The following is a 17,156-nucleotide window of genomic DNA, read 5'->3' as shown; positions in this document are numbered from 1 at the left end:
CGTGTATTTGTGTGTGTATATATATATACATATATACATATATACAATAATATATACATATAATAGTATATATATAATACTATGTGTGTGTATACACACACACACACACAATGGAATATTATTCAGCCATAAAAAGCATGAAATCTTGCCATTTGCAACGATGTGGATGGAGAGTATTATGCTAAGCTAAATAAATCAGTCAGCAAAAGACAAAATACTGTATGCTCTCACTCATATGTGGAATTTAAGAAACAAAACAAATGAGCAAAAGGAAAAGGGAGACAAACCAAGAAACAGACTTTTAACTATAGAGAACAAACTGATGGTTATCAAAGGGGAGGTAGGTGGGGGGGTGGGTGAAATAGAGAATGCAGATTAAAGAGCACACTTATATGATGAAATAAACTAAAATGAAAAAAAATAACATGATAAAAACACTTAAAAAGAAGAGTTACTATCAGGGACATATTTTGAATTTGTCATAAAATGCCTTTAAGGCCTTTTTAGCATTTATGGAGCTGTTTATGTGATTTTTCACCTCTTTTGACCTATTGCTTTGTTTAAGAGATTTGTTTGTGGTGTATTTGTTTTTTAAACATAACACTGTATGATCCTATTTGTTAATATTAATTTATGAATTTTGCACCAATATTCATAAATTCAATTTTTTTCCAGTAATTTTTATCTTTTTCTGTGTTCTTTGTCAGTGTCACACTGGCTTCATAGAATAACTTGGAACCTCTTCTTCTCATGGTCTGGTATGGTTGATCACCCTTAAATAATGTAGAATCATCCCTTTCTTGAAGGTTTGATAAACCTCAGGTTTTTTGGGATTTTATGAAAACTCAGTTTTCTTCATGATTATTGGTCTGTTGAGGCTTTCTAGTTAGTTCTTCTGCTGGGGTCAAACTGGTGATTTATATTTTCTCAGAAAACTATCAGTTTCAGCTTGTTTTCAACTGAATTTACATGTAGTCTAGGACAGTATCCCCCAAGAATTCTTTCTCTGTTCCCTGGCTTAGTGGGGTATTTCCCCATTTTAATGTTCAATTTTATAGATTTGGCTCATTCCTCCCCAACCCCCATTAGATTACTTAGACTTTAAAAAAAAAATCACCAAATTGACACATGCTGTTCAAGCAGTAGCCTACTGACTATGCACACAGACCAGAAATACAGGAGCTGGAATCAGGGACGAGAATGAGGAAGGAAGGGGCAGCTTGACAAACACAAGTTATTCAACAAACATTTAAAACGTGCAGAGTGATTCCTATCAAAATAACACCAGCGTTCTTCACAGAGCTAGAACAAACAATCCTAAAATTTGTATGGAACCAGAAAAGACCCTGAATAGCCAAAGCAATCTTAAAAAAGAAAACCAAAGCTGGAGGCATCACAATCCCGGACTTCAAGCTGTATTACAAAGCTGTAATCATCAAGACAGTACGGTACTGACACAAGAACAGAGACTCAGATCAATGGAATAGAATAGAGAACCCAGAAATGGACCCACAAAATGTATGGCCAACTAATCTTTGACAAAGCAGGAAAGAATATCCAATGGAACAGAGACAGTCTCTTCAGCAAATGGTGCTGGGAAAACTGGACAGCGACATGCAGGAAAATGGACCTGGACCACTTACTTACACCATACACAAAAAGAAACTCAAAATGGATGAAATCCCTAAACGTAAGACAGGAAATGATCAAAATCCTCCAGGAGAAAGCAGGCAAAAACCTCTTTGACCTTGGCCACAGCAATATCTTACCCAACACGTGTCCAGAGGCAAGGGAAACAAAAGCAAAAATGAACTACTGGGACCTCATCAAGATGAAAATCTTCTGCACGACAAAGGAAACAATCAGCAAAACTAAAAGGCAACCAGGGAATGGGAGAAGATATTTGCAAATGACATATCAGATAAAGGGTTAGTATCCAAAATCTATAGAGAACTTATCATAGTCAACACCCAAAAAACAATCTAGTGAAGAAATGGGCAAAAGACATGAATAGACACTTCTCCAAAGAAGACATCCAGATGGCCAACTGACACTTGAAAAAATGCTCCACATCACTCATCATCAGGGAAACACAAATCAAAACCACAATGAGATACCACCTCACGCCTGTCAGAATGGCTAACATTAACAACTCAGACAACAACAGATGTTAGCGAGGATGCAGAGAAAGAGGAACTCTTTTGCACTGCTGGTGGGAATGCAAGCTGGTGTAGCCACTCTGGAAAACAGTATGGAGGTTCCTCAAAAAATTAAATATAGCACTACCCTATGCCCAGCAAATGTACTATTAGGTATTTATCCAAGGGATACAGGCGTGCTCTTTTGAAGGGGCACATGCACCCCAATGTTTATAGCAGTACCTATTGACAATGGCCAAAGTATGGAAGGAGCCCAAATGTCCATCAATGGATGAATGGATAAAGAAGATGTGGTATATATATACAATGGAGTATTACTCAACAATCAAAAAGAATGAAATCTTGCCATTTGCAACTACGTGGATGGAACTAGAGGGTATTATGCTAAGCATAATTAGTTAGAGAAAGACAGAGAAATTAGTCAGAGAAAGACAAATATCGTATGACTTCACTCATATGAGGAATTTAAGATACAAAACAGATGAACATAAAGGAAGGGAAGCAAAAATAATATAAAAACAGAGAGGGGGACAAAACATAAGAGACTCTTAAATATACAGAACAAACTGAGGATTGCTGGAGGGGTTGTGGGAGGGGGGATGGCCTAAATGGGTAAGGCGAATTAAGGAATCTACTCCTGAAATCATTGCTGCACTATATGCTAACCAACTTGGATGTAAATTAAAAAATAAATAAAATTTTTAAAAAATTACAGACAGTGGCTCAGTTGGTTAAGCACCTGACTTTGACTCAGGTCATGATCTCCCAGTTCATGAGTTCGAGCCCAACATCGGACTCTCTGCTGTCAGCATGGAGCCCATTTCACATCCTCTGCCCCCCTCTCCTGCTTGTGCTATCCCTCTCTGTCTCTCTCAAAAATAAATAAATAAACTTAAAAAAAAAAGTATTAAAAAGTGCAGAGAGGGGCGCCTGGGTGGCTCAGTCGGTTGAGCATCCGACTCTTGATTTTGGCTCAGGTCATGAACTGCCCTGACAGCAAGGATTCTGCTTGGGATTCTCTCTTTCTCTTTCTCTCTCTGCCCCTCCCCCGTGCTCTCTCTCTCTCTCTCTCTCTCCTTAAATAAATAAACATTTAAAAAATACAGACAGCCCATGCACACATACCCTGTCCTTGAACACTCTGCATCTCCTTGTCACAAGTCCCCATACCTGGTAGAACCTGACAACCCCTACCCTGCCTTCAATGCCCAGCTGTCACCTCCTCTTGGAACCTTTCCTGGCTTCCCTGGGAAAAGCTGACGCCTTTCCTCTGACATTCAAGATTACTTTTTTTTTTTTTTTAATTTTTGACATTTTTTTTAAAAGACTTTATTTTTTTTAATTAATCTCTGCACCCAAGGTGGGGGGGCTCAGACTCACAACCCTGAGATCAAGAGTCACACTCTCCTCCTGCTAAGCCAGCCAGGCATCCCTAATTTTGAAAAATTTTAAACACAGAAAGTTAAAAGAATAAAACTAATGGAATCAACCAATGGTAACATTCTATCATTTTTGCTTCAGATCTTGTTTGTTCAAAGCAGCATTACTGACGAATTAAAAGTCCTTCCTTCTACCCGCCAGCACCAGTTCCTTCTTTCCCTTGCCAAAGACCACAAGTATGAATATTGCAACATGTTTGTATCCATAAATCATAAATAGTGTTATTTCCATTAAAATTAAATGTTCATGAACGACATTATTCTGTAATTTCTTATATATTGCAATATTGTTTCAGATGTACTTGTGTTAACACAGATAGTTGTGTGTATTTATTGTGGTATAAGTTACAAAACAAAGAAGTCCCCAATTACATATATTTTAACTGCTGCCTAACATCACAGTTTTAGTTGTCTACTCCATTATGGAAAATACTGAGGTGGAGACCTCTCTTGTGTTTCCAACATTGCTGCCCTAGATGTCCTTGGGACTGTCTCCTCACGCATACATGTGAATTTCTCTAGGTAATTATACACCTAGATGCAAAACTGTTGGCCATCAAGTGTGTACATTTTCAGCTTTAAATGCCATTGCCGAAATGTCCCCTGGTGCCTTGTCCTGCCATTATTACAGCATTTCTGCAGCTGTCATCCTTATCGGTTGACTTGCCTACCTGCCCCCTCCCCACGAGTTACCGGAGGGCATGTGTGTGCCTGGCTGGCACTCAGTGAATGCTTGACAAATGAAAGGGTGAGCTCACTGTCTAGCACAAGAGACGGACTCTAATGGGACAAGTGCATTAAAGGCCATGAGACTGGCCCTGGCTGGGATCCAGTGAAGGCTTCATGGAGGCAGTGGCATTTGAGCTGGACTTTGAAGGGCAGGGGGGCCTGACCAGATGAGGATTGGGATGAGGCCAAGGACTGGGCTGGGAGGAGGGGGTGGGTGGAAGCTTTGATTTGCCAGGGTGGGTGGTTCTTAGCTGAGCTGGGTGAGCGGGAGTGGGGAGGAGGGGTACAAAGCCAAGTGTGTGTATTTGGTAATCTTCAAGGTGATCGGAGCCATCCCTTACCCCGCGCAGGAAGAGACTCTGAGCCAGAGCAGAGTGTGTGGGAAGGGGGAAGGAAGCAGGAAGGCAGGCAGAGAAAGGTAATTTGGGTTTAATCCAAGCTCAATCTTCAATGGCAGGCTCCTGGGAGCCAGTAAGAAGTGACTAGGTCAGGGGTGCTTGGGTTCAATCGGTCAAGTGTCTGACTCTCGATTTCATCCTAGGTCATGATCTCACAGTTTGTGAGTTCGAGCCGGCATCCACTCCGCGCTGAGCCTGCTTGTGATTCTCTTTCTCCCTCCCTCTCTGCTCCTTCAGCACACACACACTCTCTCTCTCTCAATCTCAAAATAAATAAACGTAAAAAAAAAAAAAAGTGACTAGGTCAGAGCTGGGCTCAAGATGATTCCCCTGATAAGCAGGCATATAGCTGTGATACCCAGGCCATGGAATAGGCTTGCTCCACCCAACCTCTCTCCCTCCTCTGTCTCTGGGGACAGATCAGGCCACCAGACCTGGACTTCCTCCCCAGACCCACAGGACAGCACTGGGACTTGGGCCCCTCCACCTCCTCCACTCTGCAGCTCTGGGAGCCCAGGCCATGGCTTCCTGTCCCCTCCATCCGGGCTGGTCCATACTGGTTCCCCAGGCCAGGGGGCTGGGGAGAGCCTCCAGGAAGATAGGAAACCGAATCTGCTCTCCCTGCCTCACTCAGCCCCTCTGACCAAGCCCACTGTGTGTCCCGGGGCATGAGGGGAGGGTGGAGAGGGCCTCCCGTTCTTCCATTTCCCCTGCTGTCCTTCAGCAGAGCCCAGCTCTGGGCACCCTGCCCGGAGTGGAGGGGAAGGGGAGAAACGCACGACCTTCACTTCCAAGTCCTTTTGTCTTAAGCTACTTCAGCAAAACCATGAGCAGCAGCAAATAGCAGGTGACCGGAGGATGTGCCGGCTGTGCTCTGGGGAGAAGGGACACTCCGCTGGAGTCAGACTGGCCTGGAGCCACTTTGGGTTCGGCGCTTTTGTGCCTACGTGTGGGTGTGTGCAGTTGTGGTCATTAAAACCTCTCTGAGCCTCAGTGTTCTCATCTATCAAGTGGGCTCCTCACACCTGCTCTGCCCCTCCCCCGGGGCGTGCAGAGGATTAAAAGGAGTAATGAGGAATGTGAGGTCACTGAGTGGCACCAGGACCTCAGAGCGGGGACGTGGTTCAGGCTGTTGCTCCGTTGCCTGAGAAGCTCTCCGCAAAGCCTGGCCTAGTTTGCAGGCCTGCGCACACGAGGTCCCAGCTCAGAAGGGATCCTGGGCCCAACAACAGCTTGTCTGCGGTAGCGAAGGACAGACATTCCCCCACGCCTGCCCTCCACACCCCACACACACCCTCTGCTTCTGAGAAGACCTCCCCATCTGCCAGCTCTTTTGGAGGGGACATCTCAGTTCAAACAGTGCCAGAGGCAGTCAACACTGTTGATCAGCACTGTCACCAAAGCGTGGCCAGACAGCCCAGAGTCCCTGGGCAACCCACCACTAAGCAAGTAAAGGGGGAGCACACGGGAAGAAGGGGGCTCCTGGTCACTAGGCACGTGCAGGCACGTGCACCTTTCTCCGTATGGCCATTCATCCTCCAGCTGGCCCTTTGCAGTAGGGACTATTTCACTTCGCTGTGAACACAGAGGTGAAGCAAGCAGATAATGAAGCAGGTGGAAACTCAGCTCCCAAGTGCCCCCTGGACAAGATGTCTCTGTGTGCCTTGTTCTCACGCTCCCGTGCCCCCCAACAAAGCAGCCGGTTTCCCCATGGGGCTCAGCTGACCTCTGAAGCATTTCCAGCCTATTGTCAAATCATCGCCACTCAGACGCCTGAGGTGATGAGACCTCCACATCAAAAAGCAACCAACAGCCATACCCCTGCCAACCAGCCATCTTGCTCATCTGTATCTCCAAAGACCAAAGGACGCCTTTCTCTTTTGACAGGATCTCATGGCCTGAGGCCAGCATCCCTCTGGTGGGCACAATCTAAGGAGACTCAGCCAGAGTGCAGAGCGGCCTCCTGTCTCCAGGGCCGCCTTCCTTGCCGAGGCCATTCGGTGAAGGGAGCACTCGTCTGGCTTCCCACTGGAGGCTGGCCTGGCCCCTCTGCCCCTGGTCCTCTGGATGCCAGAGCCCTGGCTTGGCATGAACAGGGGTCTGCAGGCACAGGGCCATGCCCTACCTCAGCCACCCCCAGCCCAGCTCTTCCAACCCCGTCTTGAGGGTGTTCATGCAAGACAGCAGAGTGAAAGGGTGGGAAAAGTAGACAGTGGGAGCCCAGGACACTTGGATCCTGGTTTTGCAAGCGGGTCCAGGCTTCAGTTCCCTTTCGGAACATGACGAATCACCAGGAGCAGGCAAGAGGTGAAAGCGGGCATCCCCTCCACCCCTGCCCAACCCTGCCTCTGCATGCTTCAGTACCAGCCACAGGGTGCTGGGAAGGAACATGGAGGCTCGGTTGCATTCCGTTCCCTAGAAACACGGGACACAGAGCTCTGGCCAACGGGTGCTCTTCTGAAGGGCCACCCTTGGTTTGCCCATGGCCGTCTAGACAGATCTAGAACAAGGACACACACGGTACCTCATGAGCTGCCTGGGTTCTCATCTCAGCTCCCCCTGGGACCCTATTTTGCACCAGTTCCACCCGCCAACTCATGGCAAGAACAAGGAGTCCGGTCCACACCACCCGTGCTGGCGTGTGAGTAAGCCAGGAAAACCAGTCTCTCCCAGGAGAGAGGGGAGGAGAGGACACGGGCCCCTGCCACAGGCAACACAGTGCACTAAAAGCTGCTGATCTCACTTCCTCAGAGTGCTTTCATTACGGCGGGTCCCAGAGCGAGCCTGCCCAAGGCCCTGAAGGCCCCCCGTGGACTCTCGCACCCTGGACGCTGTGTGCAAAGAGCTCTTATGCCTATTATCTCCACAGTTCTTCCACCAGCTGCTTCCCAGGAGGAAGCAGAGCTGAGAGTCTCTGGGATGTGAGAGTCAGTGGGGAAGATACCGGCCGGCAGCAAGGTCCACTGTGCCACCAGTCACCAGCATTTTAGTGCGTGGGAATCCTGTTAAATAGCACAGGCAGTCGAGGAAGGGGAATGGAGCCTTCAAGGGCCAAAACACAACTTGAGGTACGTTGGGGAGGGATGGCCTGCCTTCCAGGCCTTAGAAGGGTGGCTTTGACTGGCCACGGGGGAGAGGGCACCCTCCACAGAGGAAACAGCCACGTTTTCCCCACAGAGGCTGGAAACAGATAGCTCCAATCTACACCACAGGAGCGGTCCAGGAATAACACCGCCCATCTGTAATAAATGCTTGACATGTTTCCAGAGCCCTCCCACCCAACTGGGGAAGATGTTTTCATGCCCAGTTGTCAGGTAGGAAAACCAAGGGCAGAGCGCCAGCCAACAGGGACTCTGGTCCAGAACCAGGTGCCATGCTCCTCTGCTGGTGGTTCTTCTGCCGCGAGCCAGGAACCTCTCTGCAGCCTGCCCCTGCTAACCAGGAAGGACAAACCACCAGCTTCCCAAGACTATGGAGCAGTGGCCTTCCTCCTGGTAAAGGGCTGGAAAGGACCCTCGGAGCATCCAGATGCATGGCGGGTCCTCTTCTCTCTCTGGTATTGTACCATCACCCCATGGACAGCTAGTTCTAATTCGGTTTACTGGGAACACCATCGCTTCCCACAGGTCGCCCCAGGGATTGCTGGCGATTCATCATCAGGTAGCCCAAGGCAGAATCACCAGGGGCCAGCTTCAGGGGTCCTGTGCTCAGATAGTGTATCCGAAGAGCAGCAACTCATGAGCTAGGCACAAGGTAACTGCCTTTCACTCAGAATAAGGCTGGGTTGGGCAGAAACTCCCTTCCTGTGATGAGAAGTAACTGAAGGCACTGGCCCCACGGGTCATCTCCTGGGGGCAACCATGGCTGCTGGTACCAGGGCAGGCGGGATAGCTGCACTTGGCTCCAGAGGCCCAGAGAAATGGTGTCTTTCCTGTGGGGGCACGATGGGAAGGCAACCAAGTGACTTTGGCTCTTCTAGCTGCTTCTTTTCCAAGTAACTTGAAAACATCTCGTAAAGGAGAAAGTGCTGAAGCTGTCCCCTCTCCCTGACACCCCCCTTCACCCCTTAGGAGGTACTCACAGCCTCACCCTACCAGGGCTGGGGGCTGGGGGACCAGAGGAGAGAGCAAGGGGCCTCATCCACAGCCCCGGGGTGGGCCAGGGAGTAAGAGACCTGCGTGTAGGTGAGAGACCTGGAGCAACTCGCTGCACCCTCTGTGCCTCGGTTTCCTCACCTGCACCATGGCGCTGGCTGGCTCCAGCTCTGAAATAAAACACAGCTCTCCCCCTACCTCAGTTTTCCCCCAGAGAAAGTCATCTGCCTCAGGCGGAAGGAAGACAAGGTGAATTCGGGAAAAGCTCACCTCCAAGAGCCACAGATCCAACAGCAGCCCATCCATTTCTCCCGGGGACAGGAGCTGGGGAGAGGCCAAGGGTGGGATGCTACACCACAGAGGGTGGTGTAGGGAGAAGGCCATCTTACCAACATGGTTCCCCGGCCTCTTCTCCAGTGAGACACAGGCCATCAAAGGAGAAAAAGTCCATCTCTTCATCCCCTGTCCTTCCCACTGCGGCCTGGGAATGTGCAGGTTTTCATCAAGGCTGGTACAGAGACTAAAGCTGGAACCGGGTTGCCCCCTCGGGCCTTCCTCTCCCAGAAGCCAACTCTCCTCTCCCTGAACCCACGAGGATAGTAGAGACCAACAGTTCGGTCTGCTCAGATGAACGTTTTTTTGGGGAGTAATTTTCTCCCGTCCCCGGACAATTCTTATCCCTGCGCTGTTCACACCCAGAACACCCCAAGCCCCATACAGAAGTTGCAACCTCCTCCGTTCTCAGGGATGGGGCAAGGGGGGCGCTGGGGTGGGGCGGTGCTCCCCAAATTGGACCAGAGATCTAGAGAGCAAGACTGGCCCCTGCCCCTCCAGAGGACATCAGATCAAGGCAGTGCCTGGGAGGCCAGCTGTAGGACCTGCTAAGTGACCTTGGTGAAGCCACAGCACCCCAGGCCTCAGTTTCCCCAGGTCCATCGTCCAAATCCGAAGCTCCTCTCTCCAGGCCAAGATAAGGATGGAGGCAAGAACCTTTCTTTGGAAGAATATAAGGTGGCACCCTCTACCCCCGGGCCCAGGGGCCCAGCCCACCAGCACTGAATGAGACCTCCACCAGGCCGCGCAGCAGTGACGCTGTCATAACTCATAACGGTGAAGTAGACTGCGGGGGAAGCGCACACCGCTCCCAGCCCAGCCAGTGGGCGGCACAGCCCCGGGGAATCCCTGGGTGGGGGTGATCCAGAGAGGCAACCCCACCTGGCTGTAATGCAGGCGGCGGCGGCGGCGGCGGCGGCGGCGGCGGCGGCGGGGGCGGGGGAGGGGGGGTGCCTCCTGCCCCACCCTCCCCCCAACCCAGTGAAGATGGTCGACCAAACCACGGCCCTCCCGGATACGCGGCTCATTCCACCTTTCCCTGGGTCCAGGCCGGCAGACAGCCTGCATGGCAAGGGTGTGTGGCGCAGTCTCCCCCACCCCCACCCCTCCCAGTCCGAGGTCCCGGAAAGCTGAGGGCAAGCAGTCCCTCCCCACCCCCTCCCCTGTCCAGGACCCGGATTCTGCGCCCCTTCTCCCGGCCGGAGCACTCCTGGCTCGTACCACCCGCGTGCTCACCGCATCTGCGCCCTGGGCGTCACGACCCAGCCCCAGGCAGGGTGCACCGGCCGCCGGGACACGGTGACAGGCAACACGCTCCTTACCTGGGAGGAGACAGCCAGCCGGTCCTCGTCGCGGGCCTGGTGAAGCCAGCCCCACCTGGCAAGGGACTGTCAGCAAATTCCCCTCTGCATCACCGCGGGAGCGGCATCCCGGCTCCTCCCCGGCAGGAGCCAACCTTGGCTCCGCCCCAAGACTGCTCTGACCCACGGGGGAACCCAGGCTGGATTATCCTATACGAAGCTCCAGGCTCCGCCTCAGAGACCCTGTAGCTACCAGGAACCATCTGCAAATTACCATTGCAAACGCACAAGGCTGCCGGTCCCTTGCTGCAATGGCTCCAGCACCCTCTGTTGCCCTGGGCCTCGGCAGCCGTCTCGCTGCTCTCGGCCCACCCTACAGCCTCACCGCCACTCCAGGCTCTCCTCCGAGGCTTGTTCCCCTCCCCACGGATGCCAGCCAAAGCCAGAAAAGATGCACAGCCACACAAAGATAGCAGGGTTCTGCCCCGCCCAGGGACCAGCTCCTGGCGCCCAGTGCCTGGTACCCAGTTCTGCCTCCTTCCCCAGCAAAGGAGAGGTCTACAAATTGGCCACAGCCCTGCCTAGGAGACCCAAAAGGAATGGGCTGGGTCATTTCCAGTGTGTTCGAGCCACAGTCCTGCATGTCTCCAGTTTCATTCAAGTCCTGGCTACTCTGCTGGAGACAACTGCTTAGGGGGCCTGGAGGCAGATACCAGTGTTTGAATCCCTAAAGATTGGTATACAGAGTGAGGGGTAACAGTGAACGCGGCCCTCACTTGCCCAGGCAGGGGCTCAGGCACATTAACTTAATAGACATTAGCCGTTATGGGTGCTTTCAGTGCAATAGCTAATGGGGTGAGGAGGGCTGCGGAACAGTCTCTGAAAGGGACTCTCCCCAGTTTTATGACACTAAGATATTGCTTGGTAGGACTTGTTGGCAACAGGCGGAGAAGGCCATAGAGGAAGCAGTTGAGTACAAGGCTGGAGGGATGCTGGAGGGAGGGTAGCTGTGCTTCCATGGACTGGTTACCCCTAACACGCTGCACAATGGCCCCCTCCCAGACTGGTGCACCTTGGTTATGTCCTTCCCAGCCACGCACCTACTCCCCACCTCACAACTTGCTTCTTCTTACCCAGCCACCCTGTGAAAATCCAAAGTGAGCCACTAGACAGATTCTCTCAACATCTATCCATTTCTTCACTCACTCATTCATCCGTTTTTCATTTATGGGACGGGAAGGCTTTGGGACGTCTACTGTGCAGTGTCAACAGGGCATCAGGGGCTAGGGTCCAGGCCCAGGCTCAGCGGTTAGTGTGCTGTGCGACCTTGGGTAGCTCACTCAGTCCCTCTGACTTTGTTTTCCCCTCTCATCTGTAATCCTGAGAGGGCTGGGCTAGCGGGAGTCTAAGGCCTCTCTGGCCCTAACGCTTCTGGTACCGCTCCTAGGATAAGGGCTGGTGGGAACAAAGATAACCCCGATAAATCCAAGAGCAGTGTTGAAGAGGCCTAGCTTCCTGGATTTGAATCTAAACATGGGGCTTAACCTCTCTGAGCATCACTGTCCACACGTATAAAATGAGGGAAATAATAATAACCTTAAAGGCTGGTTGTGCGGACGACATGAGATATTGTGTACAAAACAGGTCCTCAGTGAAGAGTAGTAGTTGTTGCCATTGTTATGGTGCTGGTGCAGAGAGAAAAGCCTGCCCTCTCTTTTCTCTGCTTCCTCATCACAGAACTAGTGTCTTGACCCCAGGGTGGAAGGACTAAGCATCTTGTGTAATGAGGCTAATAGCTGTTCCTTTAGAAAGGTCCTGTGTTAAGTGGGAAAAAACATGGTTTTCAGACCCAGTTGAACCTTAGTTCAGAGCTGAGCTTTGTCTCTTACTCTCTCTGTGACCTTGTGTAAGTCACTTAACCACGCTGAGATTAACTTCCCCATCTGTCAGAGAGGTGCCCGGACACAAATCAAAGGAGCCCCATAATAGTACCTACTCCCATAGAGTGGCTAAGAGTATAAAGTGCCTGGAAGGTGCTTAACTCAGTTTTTCACATACAGAAGACCTGAGTCAGTGTCAGAAAGACCCAGATGAAAAGAAGGGAAGAACCTACACTGAAATTCCCAGGCATCCTGGACCGAGTGTCCTGTGAGGAAACAGAGTTGTGGGCATTCTAGCCCAGACCAAGAGCTGTTTCAGCTCTCCAACCCCTTCACCAAGGTGCTACCCACACAGAATCGGTGCAACCGGCCTCCCTAGATGAGCTTGACCCTGGACATGCCCTCTGGTGGGAGCTGAGGCCAGAATGGAAGGCTGGAAGCAGGTCTTCAAAGACCTCCAAGACAAGGCACAGAAGTTTGGACTTTACTTAGGCCAAAGGGAGCTATGGAAAGTTTTTGAGCAGAAGCAAGGGATAAGACTGATAAGACCCAAGACCTGGAAGGCATCACAGATATACCCGCAAAGAGGAGGAAGGAGGACCCAGGAAAATGCCACATGGCCTGTGTGTGATACAATCAAAGAGATGACCCCAATGTCCTAACCAATTGAACACCAACCTCCTAGATGAGTGTCAAGCCAGTAGAAGGTACTCAGTAAAGGTGGATAAGAATGAATAGCTGAGACTTTGTGGATTTGGGAGGCGTTTGAAGGAGAGGTGTTTCCAAACCGTGGATGCTGAGAACATTTTTCATGCTCTCATGTGGATTGAGGTAGGTGCTCCCTGAAAGACAATAACTGTTATGCTATTGTCTTTATGATTGCTTTGTTAACCTCCAGGATCTTGTCTGGGGACATAATCCAGAACAACAGCAAAGAAACCAAAGGCCTCTGAGCAACCCAAACAGTTGGGGTCGGAACCATCAAACTGTCAACATTGGGTGCTCTCTGTGCAGAAGAGCACCTTGTATCTTCAGTGAGAGCCCACCTACATTTACTCTACACACAATTTTAACAGACCCAGTGTAGCAGAGACTGCCAAGGGCCCCCTTATAATCTCTCCTTCCCATTTCCTTTTAGCACTAGAGCTTTCAAGATTAAAACTTGCATTCATGGCTCCCCTGCCAGAGACTACATATCCCAGCCTCCCTTGCAGCCAGGAGCAGCAATGGGACTAAGTTCTAGCCAATGGGATATGAGTGAATGTGCTTTGTTTCACTTCTGGACATTCTTAAAAGGAGGCTGCCTGCTCCCAGCTTCTTCTTTCCCCTTGCGTAGACTGGGCCATGGGCGTGGGGATGGAGGTGGTGGGGGGGCAGCTTTGATGAAGCTGACAAGAGCAACATCCTAGGGTTGGTCAGTCAATCAGACACTAAGAACCTGTTTCATGATGACCCGGAAGAGAAGAGCCCTGGACTGCTGACCACAGAGACTGTTGTCTCTGTGACAACAGCTGAACCAATAGCTTAACTGATAAACCTAGTCTCCTGATTTTCAAGCCCACAGTGGAGGGGCAGGAAGAAGGACTCATAAAAAAGCAAGCACAGTGAAAGCAAGAGTAAGAGGACATAGAACAACTGTGAAACAAAGTCATTTAGTTCAGGGTTGCTCCAAGAGGCTTGGGGACATCCTTGTATTATAGGGTAGTGTTGGAAATGTGCTGAATCATTAGGGAAGATTAATTCTGAGCAAATATTTCATTTTAAAATGAAAGCAATGGTCTATTTAGAAAGTATTTCTTTTTATTTTTAATGTTTATGTATTTTTGAGAGAGAAAGCAGGGGAGGGGCAGAGAGAAGGGGACAGAGGATCTTAAGTGGGCCCCACACCGACAGCAAAGAGCCTGATGTGGGCTCAAACTCATGAACCATGAGATCACAATCTGAGCTGAAGTCAGATGCTTAACCAACTGAGCCACCCAGGTGCCCCTAGAAAGTATTTCTAATAAAAAATGGTTAACATAAAATAAAATATATGCTTAATGGTTGGAACCTTCAGCATCCAGAAAATTCAGCCATCTAAACTGATAATTTTCTTTAAGAGTCAGAAAGCAGGAATTTTGATTTTTGATACTTACATTCTCTCCCACTAGATTATATGTCAGATTATATCTTTTTTTTTCTTTTTATTCCTAGTATCTAGCACAGTGCCCTGACTCAATAAATACTTCTTAATGGCAATGGGGGTGAAGTCTGTGTTATCTTATCTTATATCCCCAAGCTTAGCAAGGTCTTACTGATTTGGATTATTAATCAGTGACATTTCCTGAGGTCCTTCACCATTCTCATGAAGGGGTGCAAGCACATAGCCCTCACCAGAGTGTTATGGACTCATGGTGACTCTGGGACCTCCCCACTGTTGTCTAGAGATCATTGCATCAGAAACATTCCCCTGATAACGGCCTACATGCACAAGGATTTCAATGGCAGAATTGAATGTAATTGCTAAAAACAAACACAACTACACAACCTACACAACTGTTCATGGCCTTTCTGCACTGCCCAGATGAGATGTTCAGGAAAACTCGAAATGACAGGAAAAAGGTGGGAGACCCAGGAAAGAGTCATCTAGGTGTGCTCACTGCCTGTTTTTCATTAGTTTGACTCTACTGGTTTTAGGCTTCAAGGCAGGAAAGCTACACTAGAGTCCCCATCACCCCAGGCCTGGTGTGAGTTTAAGACTGCTGGGTGCTAGATAAGACTATGAGGGAGTAAGCAGGGGAGGGAGGCAGCGGGTCCAGAGGTGATGGGCACGAGACTCCACAGATTTTGCTATAGGACCCAGAATGTAAACTCATTTTAAGGCAGAACCACATCACTATTCACACTGTAAGTGACAATCAAGATACTCTAGGGTATCCCCTGTCCCCAAGGACCAAATCAAAGCTCTCTGAGAATGTGAGTCCATTTTTGGAACTTGGGTTTCTGTCACACACTCTAATCTGCTTTTCTGAAGAGAAAGGAATTTGCTTTCCTGTGCAGAAGGCAGAGGAGCGCTGGGGAAAACTATTTTCCCAGTGTCTTCCATCTATCCAGGCATAAGGTTGTAGATTTCAAGATAGAATAAGGTCTCAGACTGCAGTCCAGAAACATAGCAAAAACCCCTCATTGGAAGCTGGCATTCCCCAGGTTGGTGGGGCCAGAATAGAGAAGCCAGGTCCCAATAACAATTTGGCCCTCCATAGCAGAGAATCTAGGCCTCCCCTGTGCTGGCACAGCCTGGCCTCCCTGCCCTCCCCTCCCCTCAGCCTCAGGCTGGAGCCCCACTCACCAACGCCCCACCAGGTAGATGCTCTTAGCTAGTAGCAGCCTCTTTTACTAGTACTTCTCTCCCGGAAGAGGGGAAATTCATGACGGGAAATTCATGACGGGTGGGAGGTCACTTTCATCCACCACCAACAGCCACTACCAATTACCAATATTAGAAACTTCTGGCGGCCCGGTCAGAGGCAGATGTTGATGATGTCACAAAGGAAGCACCTCTGTTGTGCTGGAACTCTGGAGGCATTTGAGAGGGAGGGGTCTCTAGAATTGAAATAAGCTTGAGCATGACCAGTCAGATCTGAGTGTTGGAAGCCTGTGCAGATTCACCTCAATTCTGTCTTGAGTCTGGCTGAGGCCCTGCAAGATTAGGTCAATAAGAATACTTGAGTCTTCATATTGATATTAAGGCTAAAGACCATCCAGGTGGATCCTCGCAGGATGGAAATATGGCTTTCCTATTTTTTCTGGGCTACAGAGAGAGGATCCCCTCTTCATTTTGAGGTTCTTGAAATCAACTCTGTTATATCCATTCCACTGGGAGTTGGCATCTGTTTCAGTATACGAGCCCTTTTTTTTTGTTGTTTTATAGCCTTTATTAACTTCATGAAATATAATACACATACAAAAACGTATATATATAATATACAAATGAACACTATAATGATCAATCATAAAGCAAAATTGTGTAACCACTACCCAAATCAAGAAATACGACATTATCACAAGACATTTCTCTGTGTTGCTTCCCAATCACTCTCCTTCTGCCTCCATCAGACCTCCATCCAGAGATAACCAACCCTATCCTGACCTTAATGGCAATCCTGTTTTCTTTTTCTTTCACTTTTGCCATCTCCAATCCATGTAGTTTGGTTTAGTCTGTCTTTTTTTTTTTTTTAAGTTTATTTATTTTGAGAGAAACAGAGTGCAAGCGGGGGAGGGGCAGAGAGCAAAGGAGGATCCCAAAACGGGTTGGAAGTGCTGTCAGCTGTCAGTGCAAAGCCCCTACACAGGGCTCCAACCCACAAAACCGTAAGATCATGACCTGAGCCCAAATCAAGGGTCCAAAGCTTAGCCAACTGAGCCACTCAGGTGCCCTGGTTTGGTCTGTTTTTTAAGTGAACATTAATGGAATCAGAGTCTCTATATACTTTACACTGGGCTTCTCTTAACATATCTCCATGTTTTAGCATGAAGTTGTAGTTTATTCATTATTACTGTATAGTATGCACTGAACTCTCACCGTTGGCTGCCCTTCTGTCTCTGTGCAAGCAGAAAGTAAAAGGTAAAACAGAGTTGTAAACTGCCTGGCTGAGTTTTGAAGGATTGCCCCAACACAAACATAGAGTCCATCTCCAAAGACTGGGAGATGTTTTTTCTTGTTGTTGTTGTTATTCCAGATGTTTAAATAAACCTCCATCAAATCACTAGCTTACCACAAAGCTACTGGAATAGAGACTTCAGTGGCCACGGAAAACAAAAAATATAGATTTTGCAAAATTAGT

At 49.1% G+C, this 17,156-nt stretch overlaps 1 protein-coding gene across 10 annotated transcripts in view; it reads right to left on the bottom strand.

The window, feature by feature from the left end:
- TMEM63C (transmembrane protein 63C) overlaps nucleotides 1–17,156 on the bottom strand; it is a 130,116-nt gene that overhangs the window by 60,338 nt on the left and 52,622 nt on the right. For 3 of the 10 annotated variants that reach the window (XR_009264644.1, XR_009264645.1, XM_058739798.1), the window contains exon 1: nucleotides 10,475–10,814. The exons of 1 other annotated variant lie outside the window; for it this stretch is intronic. The gene's annotated coding sequence lies outside the window, so the exon portion shown is untranslated. Of the gene's footprint in view, nucleotides 1–7,249; nucleotides 7,358–10,474; nucleotides 10,816–15,661; nucleotides 15,815–17,156 lie in introns of those variants that run through there. 6 more of the 10 variants (XM_058739802.1, XM_058739803.1, XM_058739800.1 and 3 more) reach the window with 4 other exon arrangements.

Source organism: Neofelis nebulosa, chromosome 7 (genome assembly GCF_028018385.1).
Source record: "Neofelis nebulosa isolate mNeoNeb1 chromosome 7, mNeoNeb1.pri, whole genome shotgun sequence".
Lineage (NCBI taxonomy): Eukaryota > Metazoa > Chordata > Mammalia > Carnivora > Felidae > Neofelis > Neofelis nebulosa.
Note: the sequence above shows the minus strand (reverse complement) of the source record. Positions and strands in the feature narration are given on the sequence as shown.